This window comes from Leopardus geoffroyi, chromosome A2 (assembly GCF_018350155.1).
Source record: "Leopardus geoffroyi isolate Oge1 chromosome A2, O.geoffroyi_Oge1_pat1.0, whole genome shotgun sequence".
NCBI lineage: Eukaryota > Metazoa > Chordata > Mammalia > Carnivora > Felidae > Leopardus > Leopardus geoffroyi.
The window spans coordinates 108,989,419-109,015,391 of NC_059331.1; the positions used below are offsets into that span (position 1 = coordinate 108,989,419).

General features: G+C 34.7%; 2 long non-coding RNA genes across 3 annotated transcripts in view; both read right to left on the reverse strand.

Annotated features, from left to right (window-relative positions):
* Positions 1–16,240, reverse strand: part of LOC123606507 — an 88,124-nt gene extending 71,884 nt beyond the window's left edge. For both annotated transcript variants that reach the window (XR_006716320.1, XR_006716319.1), the window contains exons 1-3: positions 16,109–16,240; positions 10,381–10,432; positions 64–148 (exon numbers count right to left, since the gene is read on the reverse strand). This is a non-coding gene — a long non-coding RNA (uncharacterized LOC123606507). The remainder of the gene's footprint in view (positions 1–63; positions 149–10,380; positions 10,433–16,108) is intronic.
* A 254-nt stretch (positions 16,241–16,494) lies between these two features.
* Positions 16,495–25,973, reverse strand: part of LOC123606506 — a 50,023-nt gene continuing 40,544 nt past the window's right edge. Inside the window, exons 8-9 of the long non-coding RNA XR_006716318.1 lie at positions 18,663–18,732; positions 16,495–16,541 (exon numbers count right to left, since the gene is read on the reverse strand). This is a non-coding gene — a long non-coding RNA (uncharacterized LOC123606506). The remainder of the gene's footprint in view (positions 16,542–18,662; positions 18,733–25,973) is intronic.

Consider the following 25,973-nt stretch of genomic DNA (forward strand, 5'->3'; position numbering starts at 1 on the left):
TATTTAACAACCAGGTGAACCTCCCTGTTGGATGATTCAGAGAAACCATACATGAAAGAATACCTGTATTTGGTGATGGGGGTGAGGAAGTGCACTTGTGATAAGCAACGGCTGTTGTGTGGAAGTGTTGAATCACTATATTGTACACCTGAAACAAATGTAACACTGTATGTTAACCACACCGGAATTTAAAATTAGATAAACAAAAGCAATAAAAAAAGAATACCTATATTTTATAACTTCATTTGTTTAAAGTTTAAAACTGGCAAAATGAATCTAGTTGATAAAAGAGGATATTGGTTAATATCTGAGGGCATTTTAACTGGTAGACTGTTAGTAGAGAGGCTTTTGAATGTTCTATATCTTCTATATGTTCTATTTTTTCATCTGTTTTTTAGTTACATAAAACTATGTTCCCTGTGCAAAAATGTATTAAACTCTGCATTTCAAATGTGTATACTTTATGCACATTATATTTCAATAAAAAGTAAAAATGTCTTTATGCAAATTATAAATGTCCTTTATATATTTTATTATACATCCATTAAAACCTTTTGGTGATTGTACTGCCATCACTCCAAACTAAGCTGTATAAGGGTGTCCTGTCTTGGGTTTCAGCCACCTACTCACATCTCTCTCTCTCCCCTTCCTTGATCCTCACAGGCCATAAAAACCTGAAAAAATAAGTTCAATTCTTGGGCTCCTGTTTTTACATATGTAAAATATAAAGATTGGGTTACATTACTTCAAACTTTCTTTCATTTTATTGGACCTCCCTTTATATCCCTTTCACTCTAGTCTTCCTCACATATAGTTTTCATTACTCCCCTGAACAAATTCTGACAGTATCTTCATCAATAAATTTAAAAATTTCTGCTTGGCTTGGAAGGCAAAATTTTGACCTGTCCATTCCTCTCTCCTATCTTACTTGTCCAAAATCCTTAATGCCCCATGAGTCCTATATATTATATTCTGTTGTATCTTCTTTTTCTTCCTCTCTCTTTGATGTCTGCTAGTTGTTCAAGTCCCCATTCAAGGCTTCTTTCTCCAGCCAACATCATCTTACCATTCTTGCCCTCCTTGATATGCCTATTTTCAAATATTTTGCACATAGTGTGGAGTAATCTTCTGTTGTCATCCATTTGCCTTACCTGTGACTGCTCTGTTTTCCCAAGGAAGAATCAGCTCTTTAAGGAGAAGAAGGCCATCCCACTAATTTGGCATGTGCAGTCTCCTGATGTACAAGTACGTTTGCTAGTTTTATTAAGATATACTTGACGTACAGCACTGTATAAGTTTAGAGTGTACAGCATAATGATTTGACTTACATGTAATGTGAAATGACTATCACAATAAGTTTAGTTTATACCTACCACTTCATACAAGTGCAAAAAAATTCCAAGAAACAAAACTACACACACACACACACACACACACACACATATATATATATATATGACATTATATATATATTACATTATGACATATGACAATATATATATATGACATTATATATATATTACATCCCTAGTACTTATAACTGGAAATTTGTGCCTTTAAAAAAATATTTTTATTTATTTTTGAGAGAGAGAGACAGAGCACAAGTGGGGGATGGGCAGAGAGACAGAGACAGAGACAGAGAGACAGAGAGAGAGTCTGAAGCAGGCTCCAGGCTGTGAGCTATCAGCACAGAGCCTAGAGCAATGCTCAAAATCATGACCCTGAGTTCATGACCTGAGCTGAAGTTGGACACTTAACGGACTGATCCACCCAGGCGCTCTGGAAGTTTGTGCCTTTTAATCACCTTCATCCAATTCTACTATCCCTATCTTCTTATCTGTTTGTGATCCATCTGCTCTAATACACTGTTAGATTCTGAAGGCCAGGCTTCTAATTGTGTTATTTATTTACTCACAATTTGAGCCTAATGTCCTGCACAAAGAAAACCTTCAGTATATACTTACTGATTTTTTTCCTGGTTCTTTCAAAGAAACAGGCCATTATAGTATTAGAAACTAATACCATGAATGTTTCCTGTACTCAAATGCTTTCATGGTATCACACTCTCTACATAAAATTGGAATAACTTATTATGGACCACGACCCCTGTGGAACCTTGCCCTTGCCTAATTTTCTGGCATTCCCCACCTTCTCTGCACCTTCTCAGCCTTCATCCTTCCTCTTCCCTCTGCGCATAACAGAATGCCTAACTTTTTACATATTTTAAATCTTTCTTCAAATGTTACCTTCTTCGAGAAATCATTATTCATCCTAACATGCCCTATGCAATATTTTCTTTTGTTTTTCTCTGTAACTTAACCTAGTCCAACCCCAAATGTAAACTACTTGAAGGCAGGAACTTTGAGTTTCTTATTTTTTGTATTATCTCTATACCTTGCAAATATAATGTGGTCAATAAATATGAACTGAGTAAATATATACAGAAATGAACAAGTGGAGTAAACACTGACAACATTGATTGAAAAAGAGTCTAATCCAAAGTAATAGGTTCAGACTGAATTGAAAACATAGGTTCAGATCCTGAGGGACAAAGAAATATATCAACTATGTGAGAAGAAGATACAACCACAGAATTTGTGGTTATAATTAATAAAAATGGGGTGAATGTGAGTTGTGGGCAAATCGTTCTTACAAAATGATCAGAGAAGTGATAGTATTTTAAAACTTCTCAATTCAGCCTGAGTTGAATATTGAGCTATATAGTAAGTAATGAATAAAGTTGATTATCTATGTCTGATTTTATTATAAAAAGCAGTGCATCTGGGAGCCAGATGACTTTAGAATCACATTATAGACAATAACTCTTTAATTCTTCAATATAGGTGGAGACAGGAATCATTATCCCATTTAGCAGACTTTAAAAGTTGAGGTAGTAAAAACAAATGGTTTGTCTAACATTTCAACATTTATTTGAGAGTGTCATGTTGAATTTCAGTTCAGAGCCACATGTTTGTTCCTGCATTTACCATATAATTTATTACATAATTTACATTATGAACATAAATTTCAACATAGTGAGAGGTGCATCGCACTCCGCACTCTACAATAGATTTCCCTTCTGTAATCATCCAATTATGGGTAACCAGAAAGGCAATGAATACAACACTGGATATTAAATGTGGACATATCCCCCATTAACTTATTCAAAAAGTGAGGTTAGGAGCTGGTTCAGGTTCAAGAGTGGCTGACTTATGGAAACACATGGATTCAAGCCCAAATTAGAATCCTAAAGGAAGTATAATACACTATGAAACAGAGTAAGTTGGTTTGTGGTGGCAAAGTCATAGCATGTACCAATTTGGTGACTCCTGACAAATCACATAGAAGCATTTTTTAAATTCAAAATATAATATATGTATTGTATATACTTATATAAAATATAAATACTACTAGTGATATATAATCATTTTTCTTCTTGTGGGCCACTTCACATAGATTTATCCTTTATTTTTATTTATTTTTTTATTCATGGATATTCAAAATTCCACTCTCCTCCTCCCTGCCGCCCAAGAAAGTTCCAGCCTCAGAGTTGTTAAAGTAAAAACAATTGTTGTTAAAACGGAAAATAGAGGCAATTTGTATCATTGGCCCACCACAGTTTGGCTCAAGTCTTCCAGTCTCTGCTCTTGTGAGAATGAAGCCAGACCACACACTGAGGCTGAATTACAACACTTCAAAAAGAAGAAAAACACTAATGGAAAAAGTCAAATGGGTTTCCAAATTGGAGGTGGTAGACAGTGCAGAAACCTCTTAGCACAGCTCTTACAAGGGCTGAACTCTGAATCTGAGGCCCCAACACGCAATCATGAACTTGCATTCCCATGCTTCTGTGGATGTAGGACAGGAAACGTCCATTCCACGGCACATTGTACTAGTCCATCTGCTTGAGGGGAAATGCATTTTTAGAGCCTTTTATCTCAGTCCCCACTTTTTGTAAATGGATCCTTTCATTTATGAAACTAAAAAATGAGAGCTGCATGGCATATTTTCTTCCAAAATAAAACTACTTCAGCAAGTGAATGAATAAATTAAGAAACAAATCATTAAAAAGAAGACCTTAAGTTGCTAGTGACAGAGAAACATAACTTCTGCTATCTTTGGCACAAAGCAGCATCCTAAGTTTTACAATCCAAGTAAGTGTTGATAAATTGTGGGAAGGGGAGGGGTGAAGATGTGTTTTAGGGACAACTCAGAAAAGGTACTTGATTCTGGAATGTTCTCCATCTCTTATCTCGAGCATAGGCACTTAGGATACAGTTGTGAACAGAAGAAAATACTATCCCTTTCTTCAGAAATACAAATCTAAATTTAAAAACGGCCACACAGAGGCAGACACAAGATTAGAATTTCTGTGAGCACTGGAACAGAGACATACATGTTAATGTGGGGTCATACTAAAAATGTATGAATTGACTAGAAAAACAGGGGAGGCTTTCCTAAAGAAATATGACAGAGTTGACCTCTACTGTGTGCAAATCAGTCTCAGCATCATGAGGGAAGTTTGTATCCTGAACACAGCCAGGATGACAAGGCTTCACAACACTATCATTTGGTTAGACCTGGGAAGGTTAGGGTCATTTGGCCAGACATATATGTTTCCATGGCTCTTTCAAAAATGTTATGCAAACTTCTGAAAATTTGGATGTCTTGTGGCATTTAAGGAGTCCTTTGGGGAATAGAACAAATAGGAGCTTCAGAGATGCTTTAAATCTAGTCAGAAGAAATAAAAGGGAAAAGTAGAAGAAAGAAGTCATAGCAAAGAAACGGACATTTTTAAGTGCCAGGTAGAAACTAGACGCTGTATGTAAGTTATCTCCTTTAATCTTCCCCCAATACTATGGCCATTCAGTGTAGTTATCTCCATTTTATAGATGTGGAAATTGAGCTTCCAAGAGTTGGGTTATTTATGGACTATGACAAATCTAGATAATATTCTAGGATTTGAACACAGGACTCTGACTTCAGACCCATGCTCTTATTTTTTTTTTCACGTACAATATTTCCTCTCTAGAGAAATCTTTGTAGGTCTTAGGAGTGGATAATATGTGTTAATATAAACTCTGTTGCTAATCCAATTTAAATAAAGGAGAATGCTGCTGAGAATTCAATCCAATTGCATTATCCCAAGAGAGACATTGCAGAGATTGCCTTCACTCTGTGTGTGATTGATAAACATCATCTCTGTCAACCTAGTCATGCCCTGAATTTCTCTTGTAAAAATCGAGTGTGTCCTCCCCTACCTTCAGAGACAGGCTCATAACCGAGGCTGGATTAAAAACACATTTCTATCTGCTACACATAGTATTTGTCAGTGTGGCAGACATTAGAGCTTGATTTCCCAAATACTTGAATATAATCCATTTCTCCTCTTCCCAATTTTATCAAAGAGGTTGGAAAGATAAAATAATCAATTTCCCAGAATCCCATGTGGCTAAGAGTGGCCATGTGGTGCTTTCTGGCCAATGAGGTACAAGTTTGCTGAATAGTACTTGGGGATAGATTTTGCTTCTCCCATAAGAATAAGCAGAAACAGTTGGCTTGTCCTTTTGCCAGTTTGTTCTCTTACCAGCCTAAGTTTAGATGTAATACCTGAGATGCAGCGCCCCTTCTGTAACCACAATGCAATAAGCATGAACACCTAAGCCAACATCAAAGATACTGGACCAGAAAAATGGAAAGAGCTTGGGTTTTGAGCCACTTTTCTGGCTATAGGCTGTTTCCCTTAGTTTTGATAATGGAGGAAAAATAATTTTCCACTTGTTTGAGCCAGTATTATGAAGTTATCTTCTGTTTTACTGACAAAGCACTCATGACAGACAAAGTCAGACTCATGTAGGTAAACCAGCCAAGTCAATTAAAACCTTTTCTCAAGTTTTTTTTCTTTTTTATTTGAGCAAGAAGAGTGATATTCTTTTTAATGTTTTATCTGAAAAAGTGATCACGTTCCTTATAGTTGTTGCCCCCCACCAAAACAGGATTAACCCCAACAAAATTTAGTAAGGATGTTTAGATTGATGATGCTTCATACACACCAAGAGGGAATAAGAAATAAAGGATAAATCAGTTGTACTATACCTATACAAAAACTATAAAACATTACTGGAATAAATGAAAGAATACACCTAAATAAAAGAAGAGATATACATTGAACAGGGGTTGGAGAACTCATATTTTAAATATGTAAATTCTTTTCACATTAACTTATATATTCAAAAAAATTACAACCAAAATCTCAGGAGGCTTTTTTTGTAGAAAGTGTCAAACTGATTACAAACTTTATACAGAAATGACACAGAATAGTCAACACAACTTTTAAAAACAATGAAATAGTTGGAAGATTAACACTTGATTTCAAGACTAATTAAAGTTATACTGATCAAGACAGTATGACACTGACATCAAATAAACAAATCGATTAATTAAATACAATAAAGACTCCAGAAATAGAACCACACATATAAGAACAATTGATTTTGGCAAACGTGCAATGAGAATTCAATGTAAAAAGCAAACACAAATGGTGCTGGAACAATGGGCTATCATTATGCAAAATGTAGATGTTGTTCCATACCTTGCCTCATATATATGAATTAATACTAAATGGATCATAGACCTGAATGTGGACCCAAAAATATAGAACTATGAGAAGAATACATAGAAGAAAAGGGTTAACCAAAGATTTTGTAGATATGACACTAACAGAGTGGATGGCTGATAGTATTTCATTGTGATTTTAATTTTCATTTCCCTAATGACGTGATGTTCAGTATCATTTCTTGGGCTTGTTATTTTTATGTCTTCTTCAGTAAACTGTTCAAATCCTCAACCCATTATTAATGTTTTGTCTCATTGAGTTATTATGTTATTTATCTATTCTAACTTCAAGACATTTGTCAGGGGAGCCTGGGTGGCTCAGTCGGCTAAGCATCAGACTCTTGATTTTGGCTCGTCATGATCTCATGGTTAGTGACTTTGAGCCCCACATCAGGCTCTGGGCTGACAGTACAGAGCCTGGTGGGGATTCTCCGTCTCCCTCTCTCTCTGCCTCTCCCCTGCACAAGTTCTCTCTCTCTCTCTTAATAGCAAATTAATAATAACTTAAAAAATTATCAGATCATTGTTTTGTAAATATTTTTCCCAGCTTGTGGCTTGCTTCTTCCTTTTTTAAAAATAGTTTTCTTCTAAAAATAAAAGTTTTTAATTTGATGTTCATGGGGTGATCTTTTTTATGTATTAGCTTTATATACCCTAAGACATCTTTGTTTAACCCAAGGTTATGATTTTCTACTATGTTTTCTTTGAGCAGATGTATAGTTTTAGGTCGTAAATTTAGGTCTCTAATCGTTCTGAAGGTTGACTTGAGGGTTCAGGTTTGTCTATTTTTTTCTGCATGGATATTCAGTTGTTCCACCATCCATTGTTGAAAAGTCTGTCCTTCACCCATTTTCTTGTTTTCACAGTCTGACAAACATTTATTGGTCATACATGCATGTCTAGACTCCCTATTCTGTTTCACTGGCCTATTTGGATATCCTTAACACCAATATTACAATGTCTTGATTATTATAGCTTTATTAATTCTTGAATTAATTAATTTATTAATTTATTAATTCTTGAATTCTGGTAATATGTTAACTTGAGCTTTACACCTAGTTCAAAATTGACTAGCGTACTCTATGTCTTTTGAATCGTCATATAAGTTTTAGAGCGGCTTGTACAATCTTTCTAAAGAAAATGCTCTCCCTTTTCACAGTTCCCTTTTCTTTCTTGTCCAGAGAACTTGGCCTCCTCAAACTCTGATTTCTATCTTTTTAAATCTACAAATTCATGAGGCTACCAGGCTTCCTTTGGGCTCATCCTCCTACCCTGCGGCCTGGAAACTGCTTCCAGGAAGCACACTGGAGCATTTATAGGGCTGACCTTGTTTGTTTCCCTTCTCTCTGTGATCCCAGGACTCTGCCTTTGTTGTTCAATGTCTGGAAAGAGTTGTTGCAAATATTTTATCCAGTTAGATGTTTACATTCAGAAGGCAATGGTTGTAGCAGTTAATCCTTCCTGGACAGAAGCAGAATTCCTGAGAGTCATTTAAATTGTAGCCTTTCTAGTTGATGTGTAGTAATATCTTACGGTGGTTTTATAGGACTCCTGATTTTGAGCAAGTTGTCATGGGCTTCTTGGTCTTCCACATAGCTTCTCTTATGAAAAGCTTATCAAATACTTTATTCATTTAAATGAAGTTATTTATCTTATTTTATTCATTTAAATGAAGTTGTTTATCTTATTTTATTCATTTAAATGAAGTTGTTTTCTTGTAGGAATTATTAAAACCATTTTTTTAATGCTTATTTATTTTTGAGAGAGAGAAATAAACAGAGCACAAGCCGGGGGAGGGGCAGAAAGAGGGAGACACAGAATCTGAAGCAGGTTCTAGGCTCTGAGCTGTCAGCACAGAGCCCAATGCGGGGTTCAAACCCACGAACTGTGAGATATGACCTGAGCCCAAGCCAGATGCTTAACCAACTGAGCCACTTATGCACCCCTAAGTTGTAGGAATTATTATAAATTCTAGAAACCAGTCTTCTATCAGAAATGTGCATTGGGAATATTTTCTCCAGGTCTTTGTCTTTCTTAAACGTGTCTTTTGTAGGGCATAAATTTTTAATTTCAATGAAGTCCAGTTATTGATTTTTTTCCTTTTATGATTCATACTTTTTGACCTTTTTCTACCCGATGTACAGAGATTTTTTCCTATCTCATTTTTCTAAAACTTTTGTAGTTTTAAGTTCTACAATATGTCTAGGATCCATCTGAAATTAATTTTGCATGAATAGTGTCAAGTAAGGGTTGAGGCATATATTTTTTCAAATGGATATCTAGTTGTACCAGCACCATTTGTTGGAAAGAAAATATTTTCCCACCTATCTTAGCATATTTGTTAACGATGATTAACCATATATGCGTGTGTGTTCATTTGGGGCACTCTATTTTTTTCTCCCTTGATTTATACATATATTTATATTTGAAGTCATATAAAATAAGTCCTCACCTTTGCTCTTTTTCAAAATTATTTTGGCTTTTTAGAAAGATAAAAAATACACAGGAACAAACCTGACGTTGTGTTCAATGACCAAGAAGAAAAAATTTAAGAAAAAAATTAAATAATTATAGTATTGAATTTTAATCCACAAAATAGAATGTTTATATATTTATACTAACATAAATAAAAAATTAAAAAAGTAAATATATGGGGGCAAAAGAGTACCTCTATTCAGAAAATTTCTCAATAATAAATATAAAAGTAATGAGGGAAATTCTATAAGTTTTGCTATAAATTGGTGTTCAATTGTATGGTCTATGAAGGTGGTCATGTGGTATTCTCTTAATTTGTGAATGTGCTGAATTAAATTGATGGTTATTAATGGTAAAATCAATAATAATAATAATTATTATATTACTGGTTATAGGTAACATTTTCCTGCTTCTTCATATGTCTACTCGTTTTTATTGGGTGTTGGACATTTGTTAATTTTATATTGTTGAGTAGCATAGTTCTTTAAAAATTCTTTCAAAGGCTGTTGGACTTTGGTCTGCCATATAGTTAAGTTATTTATCTTGAGGCTTGCCTTTTAAGTTTTATTAGCAAGTCCATGGTAGTTTTACTCCAGAAAAAAATTTTTTTTTTCCTATTATGTCTGGCCATCTCTCCTGATTGTCCTGAGTGTTCAACGTAATCTCTCTATTCTGGCTGGCTAAAACACAAAAGTATTCCAGAACTGTGCAAACTCTACATATTTTTAGTTATATATCTCTGGTATTTCTTTTCTTGGACAAGTGGATATTTTTCTATGCATGTGGAACTTAGAATTCAGCAACAGATCCCAGGGTATTCTATATAGACTTTTGGAACTCTTTCCCTGTATACCTTCTTTTCTTATACTCTGCTCCTCAGCCTCCAGCTGCCTTTACCTCCCTGAAATTTGATCTTTGCCTCTTTATTTTTTTAATGTTTTTAATGTTTATTTTTGAGAGAGACAGAAAGAGAAAGAGAGAGAGAGAGAGAGAGAGAGCAAGCAGGAGAGGGCCAGAGAGGGAGGAAGACACAGAATCCAAAGCAGGCTGCAGACTCTGAGCTGTCAGCACAGAGCCCCATGTGGTGTTCAAACTCAGGAGCTGAACTGAAAGATCATGACCTGAGCCTATCCAGATGCTCAACCAACTGAGCCACCCAGGTGCCCCGTGATCTCTGCCTCTTTATATAGAATGCCATTCTATAGTTGGGATTTCCCTCCCTGCACCATGGGTTAGAAAGCCTCTAAAGAGAAAGCCACAAACATAACCTAGCTCACCACTTTTGTTTACCTTCTCTGAATATCAGGATAATAGTCCTGGAATGATGATGGTTGTCCAATATCTGAAAAAAAAAGTTTCAAATATTTTGGCATTGTCCTGATTATTTATGGTAGGAAAATAAGTCTCATCTTGATTTCCCTGGAAAGCATAATTGTTTTCTTTAGTTTTTAGCGATAATTTCTATTTTGAAAGATTAATTGTATGGCTCACCAAAAAAAAAAAAAAAAAAAAAAAACAGGTTGTTATCTTATTTTGTGTATTCTTTTAGTATTACTAGATTCTCATTTAATTGCAAGGATTAATATGTGAAAAAAATGTTTGACTAAATGGTGCTGCTTAACCATCTTCGCTTTAATACCTTCTAAAGTAATTTTGTGAAAGTATATATATATATATATATATATATATATATGTATGTATTATGTATGTATATATACATATATGTATACACCCACATATATATTTGCACACTTTTAAGTTAACATTTAAATATGTTATCAGATGTTGAAATACTTTCTGTAAAACATGAAGATAAGATATCTAGTATATTACAAAAATTGACAGTAAGACAATCTTGCACTGTTTTAAACATTTAATACCTTAATAAATGTCACAGCAATTTAGTGTCCTCTATAATCTGTTTTTAAAATGTACATACTAGTTCCTTTTTTAAACTTAGTTTCCACCAAGGACTACTTTGTCATAATGTTCTATATTTTTAGTCTTAAATTATTTTATTAGCTTCTGCATTATGCCTCTCTGCCACAATAATAGGCATTGAAATCACAGGTTGCTTTTCTTTATTTCCTGGGATATGATGTCCAATATTTCAAAAAGTGTTTTATTGTACATATTATTGTGATTATTGCTATTAATTTAAATATCAACCCTACCAGCATATATTACACATATTGTTAGGTAATTATTAAATTTTAAGGTGAAGGTTTTTATGAAATGCATTTCTTATGGATAAGGACTTTTTCTTTTCTTTTCTTTTCTTTTAGCTAGTGCGTCCTTATATCCTAAGATGAATATATTTTATTGCTAGAATAAGATACGTTTCAACACCTATTAGCTACCCACTTTTCATTTTTATAGATCTAGGCCCTGAGGAGCCATGTACTCATAAATAAGAAAAATGGAATGGAGGGAGTTTTATTTTCATCATGTCATACAATTCCTTGTAAACTCTCTGAGTTACATGCCAAAAATAACATGGTGATTTATCATTAAAAGTTATTTTTGATGATCCATAGTTGATTACAGTCTACTCCATTTTACTTCTTGCAAAGAATCTGAAGCTATCTGATGTGTTAAAAAAAAAAAGTCTGTCAAACAGTAGTGTCATTCCTTTTCATTAGTGTCATAATACCCGTATTTAGAATATTTTGAATTGTACCTTTTTCCAGCTCTCTAAATGTGTGAATACCATGGGTTATGAATGAAAGAAAGACTCAAACTTTCTTTATAAAGCAGAAAAATAACTATTAATTCCTTGGCTATAGGCACTTTCTTAGGTAGCTGACTCTTCAAGAAAGAACATAGATGGAAGTTAAAGATCTAGAAGTTTGCCCCAGGTTTTGTTTTTTGTTTTTTGTTTTTTTTTTCAACGTTTATTTATTTTTGGGACAGAGAGAGACAGAGCATGAACAGGGGAGGGGCAGAGAGAGAGGGAGACACAGAATCGGAAACAGGCTCCAGGCTCTGAGCCATCAGCCCAGAGCCTGATGCGGGGCTCGAACTCACGGACCGCGAGATCGTGACCTGGCTGAAGTTGGACGCTTAACCGACTGTGCCACCCAGGCGCCAGCCCCAGGTTTTTAAGCTATTCATGTCCATGTATTTCTGGGAAAATCCTTGTGTACCCGCTGGGGTCACAGATCCAAGTTGGAAGATGACAGTCCTAGATGACTGGTTGTGGGCATCTGCCATGACTAGTTCTACATTGGGTGATATAGACTATAAGATGTACAATTCTGCTTTCTATAAGACTACACTTTATTGGAAACACAAAATCACACACTTAACCTGTATATAAATGTACTAATTTATTTTTACATATGAGGTAAATGAACCTCAGAAAGGTGAGGTAGTATGCCAAGTTTCACAGGTAGTAGTAAGGTGGTGGACATGGAACCCAAGTGTGCAATCTTGTTATTCCAAAGTCCATGTTCCTTTTACAAGTACTGCCTTCCAAATGACCAGAAAAACAATAAAATTTAACAAATGTCATAGATGGAAGCTACTGGTTGAATATGTATTCTATTGAAATCTACTTAAAGAAAGAGGTGAAAAAATGGGCTGGAAAAATGAGGAGTATTTTATAGGTAAAAACGAAGGCCTAGGTAAGCTGGGGAAGGGTACAAAGCAGTGGGGGAAGGTGTCAGGTACATTGCAAAGAAAAGAGGAAACAAAAATAACTAGATAGGGAGTCTACTGGGAAAGCAGATAAAGTTACAAGTTGCTACGGAGTCAGGCATGGAAAAATCTTAAAATGATGATTCTATTCTTGAAAATTAGGAGTCATTGGTGAGTTTTGAACAGGGCACATGGTAAAAGTCATGTTTTAGGAAGAGTTACCCAGTAGCAGCCTGCAGCATAGTTTGAAAATGGCATTGACAAGACTACCTAAGTAGGCTGCTGTAATAATCCAGATGTAAGTTTATAATGAAATAGACTACAGTGTTAGCTGTGGGAATGTAAAGGAGAAGACAAATACCAGAGACAGTATGAAGAAGGAAATCACAGGCTAGAGGTTAGGATAGATAATTCATGTGAGGAATAGTGAAATATTAGGCAAGAACGATTGGCTTGGATTGCATAGAGCCTTTAATGCAAGCCCAGGGCCCTGGATATTATAGTCAAGTGGAAGGCAAAACATGTTTTTGAGCATGAGAATACAAATGTTTAGAGAATATTAATAGTGAAGTGAATATTTTATCTCATTCTAAAACAAAAACATTAGGATATAATTATAAAAACCTAAGGACCTAAAGTCTCAATTCCGTAAATTATGAATTCAGTTCCTCAAAGGGTAATGTGAAGTTACTTCTTTGTCATATTAGATTACAGTCAGACTGGCTTGTTCCCTCTTTATAATGTTTAAAAGAAAACTTAATAGAAATTAAGTGAGACTTTTGGATTGCTCTGGAAATGATTTCTATCAGGAGACAAAGAGTATGTACACAATATGAGCAGAGACACCTCCTCCAGACAGGAAGGTGTTTAAGGAAAAAGTTTAAGGAAAAAGTTTAAGGAAATGTTTAAGGAAACACAGGAAGATGTTTAAGGAAGGTGTTTAAGTAAAAGCTTGTTTAAGGAAGAGCTGCTATTCCCAGCTATCACCACACACTATGCCTAGGAGGGCTGGCTGCTGGTGATAGTCCATACTACCAGTAGCAGAGGCTGATAGGAGGTGCTCAACGTCACTCCTCATCAGGGAAATACAGATCAAAACCACACTGAGATTCCACCTCACGCCAGTCAGAGTGACTAAAATGAACAAATCAGGAGACTATAGATGCTGGAGAGGATGTGGAGAAACGGGAACTCTCTTGCACTGTTGGTGGGAATGCAAACTGGTGCAGCCGCTCTGGAAAATTGTGTGGAGGTTCCTCAAAAAATTAAAAGTAAATCTACCCTATGACCCAGCAGTAGTACTGCTAGGATTTTACCTAAGGGATACAGGAGTCCTGATGCATAGGGGCACTTATACCCCAATGTTTATAGCAGCAGTTTCAACAATAGCCAAATTATGGAAAGACCCTAAATGTCCATCAACTGACAAATGGATAAAGAAGATGTGGTTTATATATACAATGGAATACTATTTGGCAATGAGAAAGAATGAAATCTGGCCATTTGTAGCGATGTGGATGGAACTGGAGAGTGTTATGCTAAGTGAAATAAGTCACGCAGAGAAAGACAGATACCATATGTTTTCACTCCTATGTGGATCCTGAGAAACTTAACAGAAGACCAGGGTCCCCCCTGGAGAAGGGGGGAAAAAAGAGTTACAGAGAGGGAAGGAGGCAAACCATAAGACACTCTTAAACACTGAGAAAAACTGAGGGTTGATAGGGGTTGGGGGGAGAAGGGAAAGTGGGTGATGGGCACTGAGGAGGGCACCTGTTGGGATGAGCACTGGGTGTTGCATGGAAACCAATTTGACAATAAATCATTTAAAAAAAAACCTTCAATCATAAATAAGTAGTCCATTTTTTAGCTTTATATTAATAAAATCATACAATATATTAAAAAAAGGAGTATTGGAAGATAATTGGAATTGTATCTCTGAGGTCATGGAAAGTACAAGAGTTCAGCAGGATTTGGAAAGAATTTATCTGTACGTCTCATGAGGAAATCAGAATTTGAAGGAACGGTGGTCCTGGCAAGACTGTGTAAGACTGGCTGTCTTCTTTGATGTCCATTTAATTTAGAAAAGTCATGCTAAGCGTGTGAGCTGCTTTCCTTTTCCTTCTCTCCCCCTTTCTTTGCCCCCTTCTGTCCCTCATTCTCTCTCTCCCTCTCCCTTTCCTTCTCTCTCTCTCTCTCTCCCTCATTTATTTTCATTCTCAAGTTCCTTTTCCCCCAACTAAAAAGCACAGCCTTCATATTGGCTGAACTCCTCCAAAAACAGATATCTAACTGGTAAATGGGATAGTAGTCTCCTCACAAAAGTGGAGGCAGGGGTTATGTTATTCACCTCCTACACCCTAGCTAGAGGAAGGAACTGTTGAAAATTCCCCACTGACCCAACAAATCATTATTTCATTGGTTCTTTCCTCTTTCTGTTTATAAAGACTTGTGGGGGAGGCAGCGATGAAGGATGTTTGGGGGTAGCAGAGCTAATTTGGTAGTGGAGCTAATTTGATTATCCCCCTAAGGAGAGTGTAAAGAGATATGATCCCCTAAAATTGTAATGCTTTTCTTTTTTTAAGTTTTTTTGGTGACTTTTGATTTAGATTTAATTTCAAACGTCCTGAAAATTTTAAAGACTATCAAAAGAAAACTCCCATCTGTTTATATTCACTATTAAACTTCACATTTTATTTGATCATTCTATGCTATCTATCTATCTATCTATCTATCTATCTCTACCCTGTCATCTGAAAGCTGGAGACAGTGAATCCTTTTACCCATAAATACTGTAGTAGGCTTTTTCTGAGACATCTGGTTCGTTTTAGAGTATGCCAGGACAAGCAATTTGTCCCTAATTTTCCATTCTAGTGACAAAATCCAGAGCAACTAAAAAAGTTCCACTACATATCCTATTATAAAAATATTCTTTGAAACATATTTTCCTAGAAAGCAAACTGATAAATACTAATAGGACACAGATTCATCATCATTATATAATAACAACTACTTACTAGGATTTCAAAATACACTCAGCAAAGTATTAGTCATTTTATATATAGTTCATTTTTTTCACCATAACTTTTACACAATGCTATTCTTCACAATAAATTTATAATGGAGGGTCTATTTGTTCAAAATGGCCACAAAATATTAGCTCACTAAGGATATCTAGACATTCTATTAGTTAATATTTAATTAATTATTAATGTATATCCCTTTATAGCAGAAAGGATGAATGTTATATCCTATTAAAACAAAATATCAAGTGCTAAGAATATGCACCAATTCTAGAAGACTATATAAAAGAGACCTTAAAGCTCTTATTGAAAATGTAAACTTTGAGCAGGGAATTTGGGTTGCTTTGATTTTATATTACCTTTACTTTATCCTATACTTCTTCAGGGGGTAGCACAGTAGTTCATTATTCATGAACCTTAGAGTTGACTACTTGTTCGCTTCTCTCCTGATGGCCCACTGTTCCTTTTCACTCCTCTCTTCTGTCCTTTTTTTTTTTTTAATTTTTTTTAATTTTTTTTTCAACGTTTATTTATTTTTGGGACAGAGAGAGACAGAGCATGAATGGGGGAGGGGCAGAGAGAGAGGGAGACACAGAATCGGAAACAGGCTCCAGGCTCTGAGCCATCAGCCCAGAGCCTGACCCAGAGCCTGACGCGGGGCTCGAGCTCACGGACCGCGAGATCGTGACCTGGCTGAAGTTGGACGCTTAACCGACTGCGCCACCCAGGCGCCCCTTTTCTGTCCTTTTTCTTTTCCTAGTCGGGAAGGCCTGTGGAGGACTTTGGGTCTAGCTTCCATAGGAGAAGAAAGAACAACAGAGGGTCAAACAGCTACAAAATTTTTAGATCTTTGAAATAGCCCAGGGTAAACCATTTTTAGAATAACTTTCATGCTAAGTTCTTCCAGTTCTTTTCTCCTCTTTAAGTATCATTAACAGAAAAAAAAAAAAAAAGTTAATTTAGTACCTTCTATGTGCCATGCACTGCTGTTATTTTATACAAAATGTAATTTAATCTTTAAAATCATCCTCTAAGGAGCAATGTAATCAATAATCAAGAAAAGATTGCTATTCAAAACTCCATGACTAGAATATAAATAAGAATTTAGGGATTAGAATATGAGACTAGAATATAAAACATAATAAGATAATAGAATATAAATAATATAAAATAATAAATAAGAAAATAAGAATAACTCTCTATTTGGAGCCCATCTTATAAAATACTCATTTTTTCCCCTATTACTATTGTGTGTCACTTTGAAGAAAAAAATCCTTAGAAGTTGTTTGAGATGCTTTTTGTTCTCCACTTTCTATCTTCTCTTTCTGCTGCCTAGAACAGGTAGTATGGTTCCGGCAATCATCTTGAATCATAAAGTGATCTTGAGAATGGCAATTTTGTGCTAAACATGGCAGGGCAAGAAAAAAAGGATCCTTGGTCCCTGAGGACATTGTGAAACTTCTGTATCAGCCTGGATCTGTCCTACCTTAAGAATTCTTTTATGTGAGATAGAAATACAAGTCTCCCTTATAGAAGCCACTTTAATATCATTTTTAGTTTTTCTCTTACACAGAAATTAAACCAGGCTCCAAATTTTAGGTACTTAAATATGCTATATATGTAGGTGCTTGTACCTTGTTTGACCACAAGCTCCACAGATACATTAATGGCTATTAAATAGGGTATATTAGGATCAGGTGTTTTTTTTTTTGTTTTAGATTATGCTGACTACAATAGAGGGGATGCATTAAAAAAATATATTGGAGGCAGAAAACCATATTGGAGGTAGTTTTAGCCATCTAAGAAAAATATGATTTAAGTCAATCTAAGAAAGTTGTGGTTGGGATGGGGGAGAAATGAAGATATTGAATAAATAGTTCAGATATAAAAATGTCAAGACTATAAGATTGATTGGAAGTAGGATGATGGGGAGAGAATGTGCAAGTACTAGAAACTCTTGTTTCTAAAACTGGTGGTACAACCATAAGAGTTAGTGAACACTGAGAGTAGAAATGTCAGTGGGAAAGTTCAACTTTGCACATGTTGAGCTTGAGTTATTTATGTGAAAGCCAAATGGATATGTGCAGGATGCAGCTGGATAAAAAGATTGTTGCTTTTCCTTACCAGAGGAATTCTGGCTGGTGTGTGTGTGTGTGTGTGTGTGTGTGTGTGTGTGTGTGTGTGAATGAAAATTATCAACCAGAGAAAGGACATAGTAGAGAAATTAGTGAAAAGATAATAAAATCCTGGGAACTTCAAAATTTAAGGTTGGTGGAAGAAAACAGGTATCCAAAGGAGAAAGGTAAGAAAAAGGGAGTGAGGAATACAGATATCCAAGAGTCATTCCAAGAAATGTCATTTGAAGAAGGAGTGAATACTATAATATGCTCAGTGCAACAGATTACCACTGGGACAGAAAATGAGGAAGATGTTACTGTAAATGGGAACAATGTCAGCTGAGCTGCTAGGTGAAGAAAAATCTACAGAAAGTTAAGAGTGAATGGTAAATGAGGATAGTTGACCATTCTTCAGAGAAGTTTAGATGGAAAGTAAAAGGAAACATTCAGTAATAGTGAGAACAAAATATAGATTAGAAAATGATTAAATGACAGCTGATAAAAAAAATAAGACTAAAGTGTCATTATCAAATGATTGACTAAGAATTTTGGAGTAACACCTGCATCAGAATGATGACACCCATTCTAGGTCCTGAGAAATTTTATGTTGGCTTTAATTGTTCTAAACAGAGAGCAGTAATTTAATACAAATTTCCAGTTCTTTGTAGAAATGGGTGAGGTTATTAGATAGGAAATAATAAATAAGTTTCTTTGGTTGTATTTTGCTATCGATCGAAGAATAATGAATTAAATCAAGAAGACAGGGAGGCAAATGATTGGCCTAGCAATACCTTACCAGAATTCTGCTGGCAGTTAGGTTAATGATGCTCCAATCACATCTGTACTTTCTCAGTCAGCATACAGATCTGGGAATAGACTCTAAATTAGTTACCATGAAGCTAGCAAGTTCATGCAAATGTTGTAACTCACGTTTTTGAATTTCACCATTTCCCAAAGCGAGTTGACCCAATGATCTATATTTGGTGGTGATTTTTATTCCCAGATGTTGAAAACAGCTTCTTTGCTGGCAATAGGTCCTTGAGAATGCATTTTTCCCTTAGCTTTAAATAGCATACTTTAGGGAATTGGTATTACCCAAGATATAAAAAGATTAATAAGGATTTAAAATTGAATAACTCCAGTAATTCCGTTAATGGATGTGCATACAAACTGTTTCCTTGGTTAATATTATAATGGCTTATTTATCACCACATTCCTAAGAGATAACTCTCTTAAGTTTGTGACCACAAGCTTTCAGTCATCATGAGGCGCTGAGGCCACACGCCTTATTTCTTGGCACAACACAAGCAACCTTGCATAAGTCTATGTGTGAGACTTTGGAGAGCCTATCCCCTTCGATCCCCTGTGTAAAATTTCTTTTTAAAGACATCTGAACTTTATCTGTGTCTTTCTGGCTTTCATTGAGAATGTTTATTTAATTCAATGTGAGAGAATTGAACTCTGGACAAGGAGCATGATGAATTTTCTAATCCAAACTGGGTACCAAGAGGTGGCCTGTCATCATTTTCCTTTTGTTGAGCTGAAAAAAAGATAGCAAATGAGTCTCCTTGAGAGCAGTTCCCACTTCTGTTTCAAGTTTCCCCACCAAGTCATTAAACATTCTCTGGGTTTTGTCAACAGCCTGGTAAACATCCAAAGAAAGAATCAAAATAAGATCGTTTATTTAACATTCTTCTCCTCCAACTGCTGATTAGGATAAATAGTTTGGATAAAACTTCTATCTGATCCAACAATCACAAAAAGAAAACATTTAGCTATTGGTGAAGGTTAAATTGAGTTAGAAATACTTTAAACAGCAAAGAATTTTTTGCAAACTTTGATACTTTCTTTATCTTTAACTCATCTTGTTAAGACAATGTCAGGGCTGAGCATTAATGTTGAATAAGCTCCATAGAATCTAAGTGAAAACATAGGCATTGATTTCCAGAACAACGCATCGGTAGAAAAGTCTCAAACTCAGGGCTCCATTTAAGTAACTAAAAGAAGTTGATTCTAGCTATTTCCAAGAACTGCCTTTTCAGACTTTGGGCGAAATGTGTGCTGATTTACTTATCTCTAGAGAATCTAACAACTTAGTCAAAAATGAAAAAAAAAAATGTTTCTAATTACTGAAAAGACTTTCAGGCTTACAGATCACACATAATGTTATAGTGCTTTGTATTATGTTTCTGTGCAAACTTTTTCAAGAAAATAAGTTGTAATCCTAAATAAAGATCTAGTGAAATACACTACTGAGATCTTAATAGAGTATATGTGATGCAATAACTAAATTAATTTGCAGATCAAATTTTTAACATTTCAAGATTCTACAGTAGTTCACAAAATCTCCTCTGGCTTCTGTTCTTACTAGATTTGCTCTTATTATCTGTTTTATGCTCTGATTAAAATATAATTACAAGGTCTCCAGGATGACATACACTTCAATGCATTTGTGTTTTTTCTCAGCCTGCTACTTAGAATGCTCTTTTCATTCTTTAAGACTAATTAGCATCCTATTATTCCTTTTAGAATGACCTCATATGCCACCATGGAATATTACTTTAACTTGAAATAAAAATCAACAGATGAACCATGATTCTTCGGACTTGGGTATTGGGCAGACATTTCTTCAAAAAGGAATAAAATGAGCTTGGCACTTTGGGAAAAGCAACTGACAGTAATTGTGACAAAATCTGAGCTGTCAAAAGAAAATGAGAATTTTGGAAAAATTTTTGTCTACCATGGGTTTTGTAGTTTCATGATACTTTAAACACTTTTCTGATGAAATTGGTGAGGACATTAATGATTGTGACTTTGATAATGTATAATGAAATATGTCTATGTCAATGTTTGGAAGAGTTACATAAATCAGTGATCTGTTTTCCAAACGATGACTGTATGAAGTTACAAAATTACATATGAGTAAAAGCCATTTAAAGTGTAAGAAAAACTAGCAGATTTTAACAAAACAGGATAAAGAAAGTTGATTAATATGATTTCAGATCTTACATTTCAACTAACTTTAACTACTTTTTCCCAGGTTTTGGTGTAGGATCAAAAAATATTTACAATTATCTGAAAATTCTCCTTCCCTTTCCAATTACGTATCTGTTGGAAAACAGATTTTCTTTATGCACTTCAACAACAACAACAAAATAATGCTACAGATTGCCAGAAGAAAAATGTAAGAATTCACGTGTCTTCAATTAAGACATCAAAAAGATTTCCAAGAGTAAAACAGTGACACCCTTGTCACCAAATTTTTGAATATATGGTTAGTTTTCAGAATAACTGCCAGTATGTTTTGATGTAGCAAGTATAAATTCCTCCATGAAAAATGTGAGTGTAACTTTACAAATTTTAACTAAACTCATTTTCTGAATCCAAGTAAAGTATTTGCCTGATGAAAAAAAAAGTATATTCCTGATAATCTCATTTAAATTCAAGGATTTCTTTATGATTATAGCTCCAACATACATTATTTCAATCCCTTTCTTCACATCTAAATTTGGCGAAAAGAGAGTGGAGCTGGGCTGTGCAACTAATGCAATTCTCAGGGGCCTAGGCCACTTCTTATTAACTTCTCAACCTTGACCTCAGGCCTAGGCCACTTCCTGTACCACATATGCAGTACTGTGTCATCTGATGTTCTGCATAGCTGGGACTTGAGCTTCCCTTAAAGGTGCATGGTGGTTGCTGGGAAACCATAATACGACAGGAAAAGAGAGATGAAAAGCATATGCATTAGAATTTTGAAATATTATCATCACCACATTGTTTTATGTATATACTTCCCATCTACTTGTTTCCTTACATCTGTTTTATAAACTTAATATACTAGAGACATGTTCTCATGTCATCAAAATATTCCCCTAAATTATAATATTTAAACTTTGAATATATGTTATCACATTTCATCCTGAGGACATATTATAATTGATTTAAGAAGTCTGTTGTTAAACACTTAAGTGTCCAATTTATTGTTGTTATAAACAATAAGTGAACATCTTTTCACCTGTTCACCCAAATATTTGTATTCATTCATGATTATTTCCTTAGGACAAATTACTTATAAGGGAATTCTTGACTTAAAGACTATATTTTTAAAGTCTTGGGATTTTTTTCCCCAAAATTATTCCCTAGGCTATTGTGCAAATTTACATTCTGCCAAGAACTGTAGGAGTGAATATTATTTCATATGTGAAATGGTCATTTAGATATCTTTTGTAAATATCCTATATACATTTACTGCCCATTTTATTATTTGCATCTTAGGCATTTTGTTATTGTTTTAATTATTTGTACTATAACTTTGTGATGTTAATAATGCCTACCTGTTCTTTCTTTTGGTTGCATTTAATTGTCCATCATTATATTTTTAAACTTTATGATTCTTTTATGACTGTCTTTTTAAAACAGCAGATGCCAGATTTTTATATTTTGTCAAATTTCAATAGAGAAATTTAACTTATTCACATATTTTTACAACTAGTATCTAGTTGTTGCTTTTTTTTCTTCACAAGTATCCTCTTTGCTTTCTGCTTTTAATTTATCTTAATAAGCTATCCCCCTTCCTGTCTTTTGCTGTTTAGACCATGTTTTCTTTGCACTTTTCTTTAGTATTATGGATACTTAATTTTTCTCCGCGGTATTGAGGTTTAATTGACAAATAGAATTGAAAGCAATTAAAGTGTACCATCTAATGACCTGATCTATGTACACACACTGTGAAAGGATTTCTCCCATTGAGTTAACTAACAAATCCATCACCTCACTTATTTACCTTTTCTTTTTCTTAGTTACGTTCTACTCTTAACGAATTTCAATTATACAATACAGTGGGTATCAACTGTAGTCGCTACGTTCTACACTAGATCGTTAGAACTTATTCATGTCATAACTGAAACTTGTGCCCTTTCAGTAGGCATCTCCCTATCTCCTCCAGCCCCCAGCTCTGGGCACCCACTTTTCTATTCTGTGTCTATAAGTTAGGCTTTTATCTTTTTATTTTATTTTATTTTATTTTATTTTATTTTGGTACGATTCCAAATACAAGTGATTTAATACAGTATTATCTTTCTTTGACTTATTTCACTTTACATAAAAGCCCTCTGGGGTTCATCTTTGTTGTCTCAAATGACAGAATTTCCTTCTTTTTAAAGACTGAATAATATTCCATTGTATATATTCACCTTGTTTTCTTGATCCATTCATCCACTGTTGCATACTTAGATGAATTCCATAAATTGGCTATTGTGAACAATGCTGCAATGAACATGGTGCTACAGATATCTTTTTGAGATCATGATTTTGTTTCCTTTGGGATTGCTAGATCATGGGATTGCTGGATCATGTGGCAGCTTTATTTTTAATTTCTTGAGGAACCTCCATACTGTTTTCCACAGTGACTCTACCGATTTACATTCACACCAAAAGTGTACAGGGGTTTCTTTTTCTCCACATCCTCTCCAGTGTTTGTTATCTCTTGTCTTTTTGAAAATAGCTACCTTAATGAGCATGAGGTAACATATCATGGTAGTTTGATTTGAATTTCCCTGACGATTAGTGATGTTGAACATTTGTTTCATGTACCTGTTGGCCATCTGCATGTCATCATTGGAAAAATGTCTGTTCAGGTCCTTTGCCCAATATTTTTCTCAAGTTTTTATGTAAATTACAGTTAGTTAACATACAGTGTAATATTAGTTCCAGGTGTAGAAGTTGGTGATTCATCACTTACACACAACACCAGGTGCTCATTACAATGAGGGCCCTCCTTATCGTTTGCCCAATTTTTAATTGGGTTATTTGGGTTTTTTTTGTGCTATTGGGTTGTACGTGTCATTTGTATATTTTGGGTATTAACTCCTTATCAGATATATGGTTTCCAAATATTTTCTCCCATTTCATAGGTTGCTTTTTCATTTTATTGATGGTTCCCTTTGCTGTTGCAGAAAACTTTTGATTTGCTATGTTCCTAATCGTATGTTTTTGCTTTTGTTGATTTTGCTTTTGGTGACAAATCAAAAAAAAAAAAAAAAAAAAAAAAACCTATGCCAAGACCAATGTCAAGGATTTTACTCCTTTTTTCCTCCAGAAGTTTTATGGTTTCAGGACTTAAAGTCTTTAATGTATTTTGAGTTGATTTTTCTGTATGGTGGAAGATAGGGGTCTGGTTTCATTCTTTTGATTGTGGCTGTCAAGCTTTCCCATTACCATTTAATGAAAAGATTATCCTTTTTTCATTGTATATTCTTGATTCCTTTGTCAAAAATAATTGAACATATATATATGGACTTACTTCTGGACCCATTATTCTGTTCCATTGCTGTAGGTGTCTGTTTTTATGCTAATACCATACTGTTTTTATTACTATAATTTTGTAATACAGTTTGAAATCAGGAAGCTGTAATGCTTCCAGCTTGGTTCTTCTTTCTGGAGATTGTTTTGATTATTTGAGGTTTTTGTGGTTTTATAAATTGGATACTTTAGATCTACTTCTTATGGAAGCAGTGGTTATTCTTTAGTTAGTAAAATACATTTTAATCACAGCAAAAATAATCTACTTTGCATCTGTTTCTTACAGTAATAACATTTGAATTCTTTCTCTGTTGTATTACCAATTCAGTTGTTGCATTCCATAAGGAAAAAACTCTTTGGGTGGGTTTTTGGTGATCATTTTTATATTAGGTTAGAATGACAATATTGAAACAGAACCAAAATTAAAAGAACTCAGTGAAGCTCCATATACACATCATCCAGAATTAAGTAAGACTACTTGAATCTATCCTTTTTCACTTAAAAATATTTAAACCAATGTTTTTCTAAGTGTCAATAATGAAAACTAACCTACGTAATATCATCTGTAAAAATCAAAATTTTCACTTTCTTATCTCCCTCTTATTTTTCCAAGTTTTTGTTGATACGCACATATCAATGTTAAATGACTAACTTTTATATTTACATACTATAAAGTAAGAATATTTGGACACATACATTATTGTTAATCTGCAAAAGCAATGATTTAGACTTATTCTATGTTTTCTGGGGTTTTTTTCCCTACAATTTTCTTTCATTCTATTGTTCTCCATTCTCTTTTGTATTATTCTCCAATCTATCACAGCATGTATTTGAGTCTTCTTTACCAGAAAAGTATGAGGGTAGCATCCTTCCTAAGCTTTTCCATGTCTGATAATGTCCACCAGCTTGTCTTTCACATAAATGAATTTGGCTGACCATAGAATTTTGCCAAACATCGAAAACATGACTTCATCACTTTCTGGCAGTTAAACTATTTTTGCATCGGGATGCTTATAGTATTTTTTAAAGTTTATCTTATAATTCAAAACGCATGAGGTTAAGTATAGATAACAACTTACTTGTTCTACTTTCCCTGAAACTTGACGATCTCTTATACTCTGAGTATATATTTTTTACAACTCAAAAAACTTTCTTTTTAATTGTCTCTTTAACACTTGCTTCTGATTTATCCATTCTGTTACCTTTTCTTAATTTCTATTTTATATATGGAAATATATAAAACAGACCAAATCCTTTAGTCTGTCATACATCTATCTTAATTTTCTTCATTTTACTCCTTTTCTTCTTTGTGTAAGAGTCTTTTTGGAGCTTGGTTTCTGTTTCATATATTCTATATTCTAACATCAGATGTTTTCTGCCATCATGTTTACAGTGTCAAATTCAGCAAACATGTTTTTCACTTCCACACATCTTTCTCTGACATTAGATTTTCTTTCATATATTTTTTTGGGGGAGAGAGACTGTGTAGAAGCAGGGGATGGGCAGAAAGCAGGGGGACAGAGGATCCAAAGCAGTGTCTGCACTGACAGCAGAGGGCCCGATGTAGGACTTGAACCCACCAAACCTGAGATCATGACCTGAGACGAAGTCAGATGCTTAACTGACTCAGCCACTCAGGTGCTCCTGAAATCGGCTTGTCATAGTTTCAACAATTTAGAAGGATTTCTTCAGTTTCTTTTAGGAGGGCCTTGCCATTCTCCAGTTTTTAGCACGGGCAAAGGTGTTTCTCTGTTTTCATGCTTCTTTTCAATCCTCCTTCTATGAGCTAGCTGTACTATCCTAATAA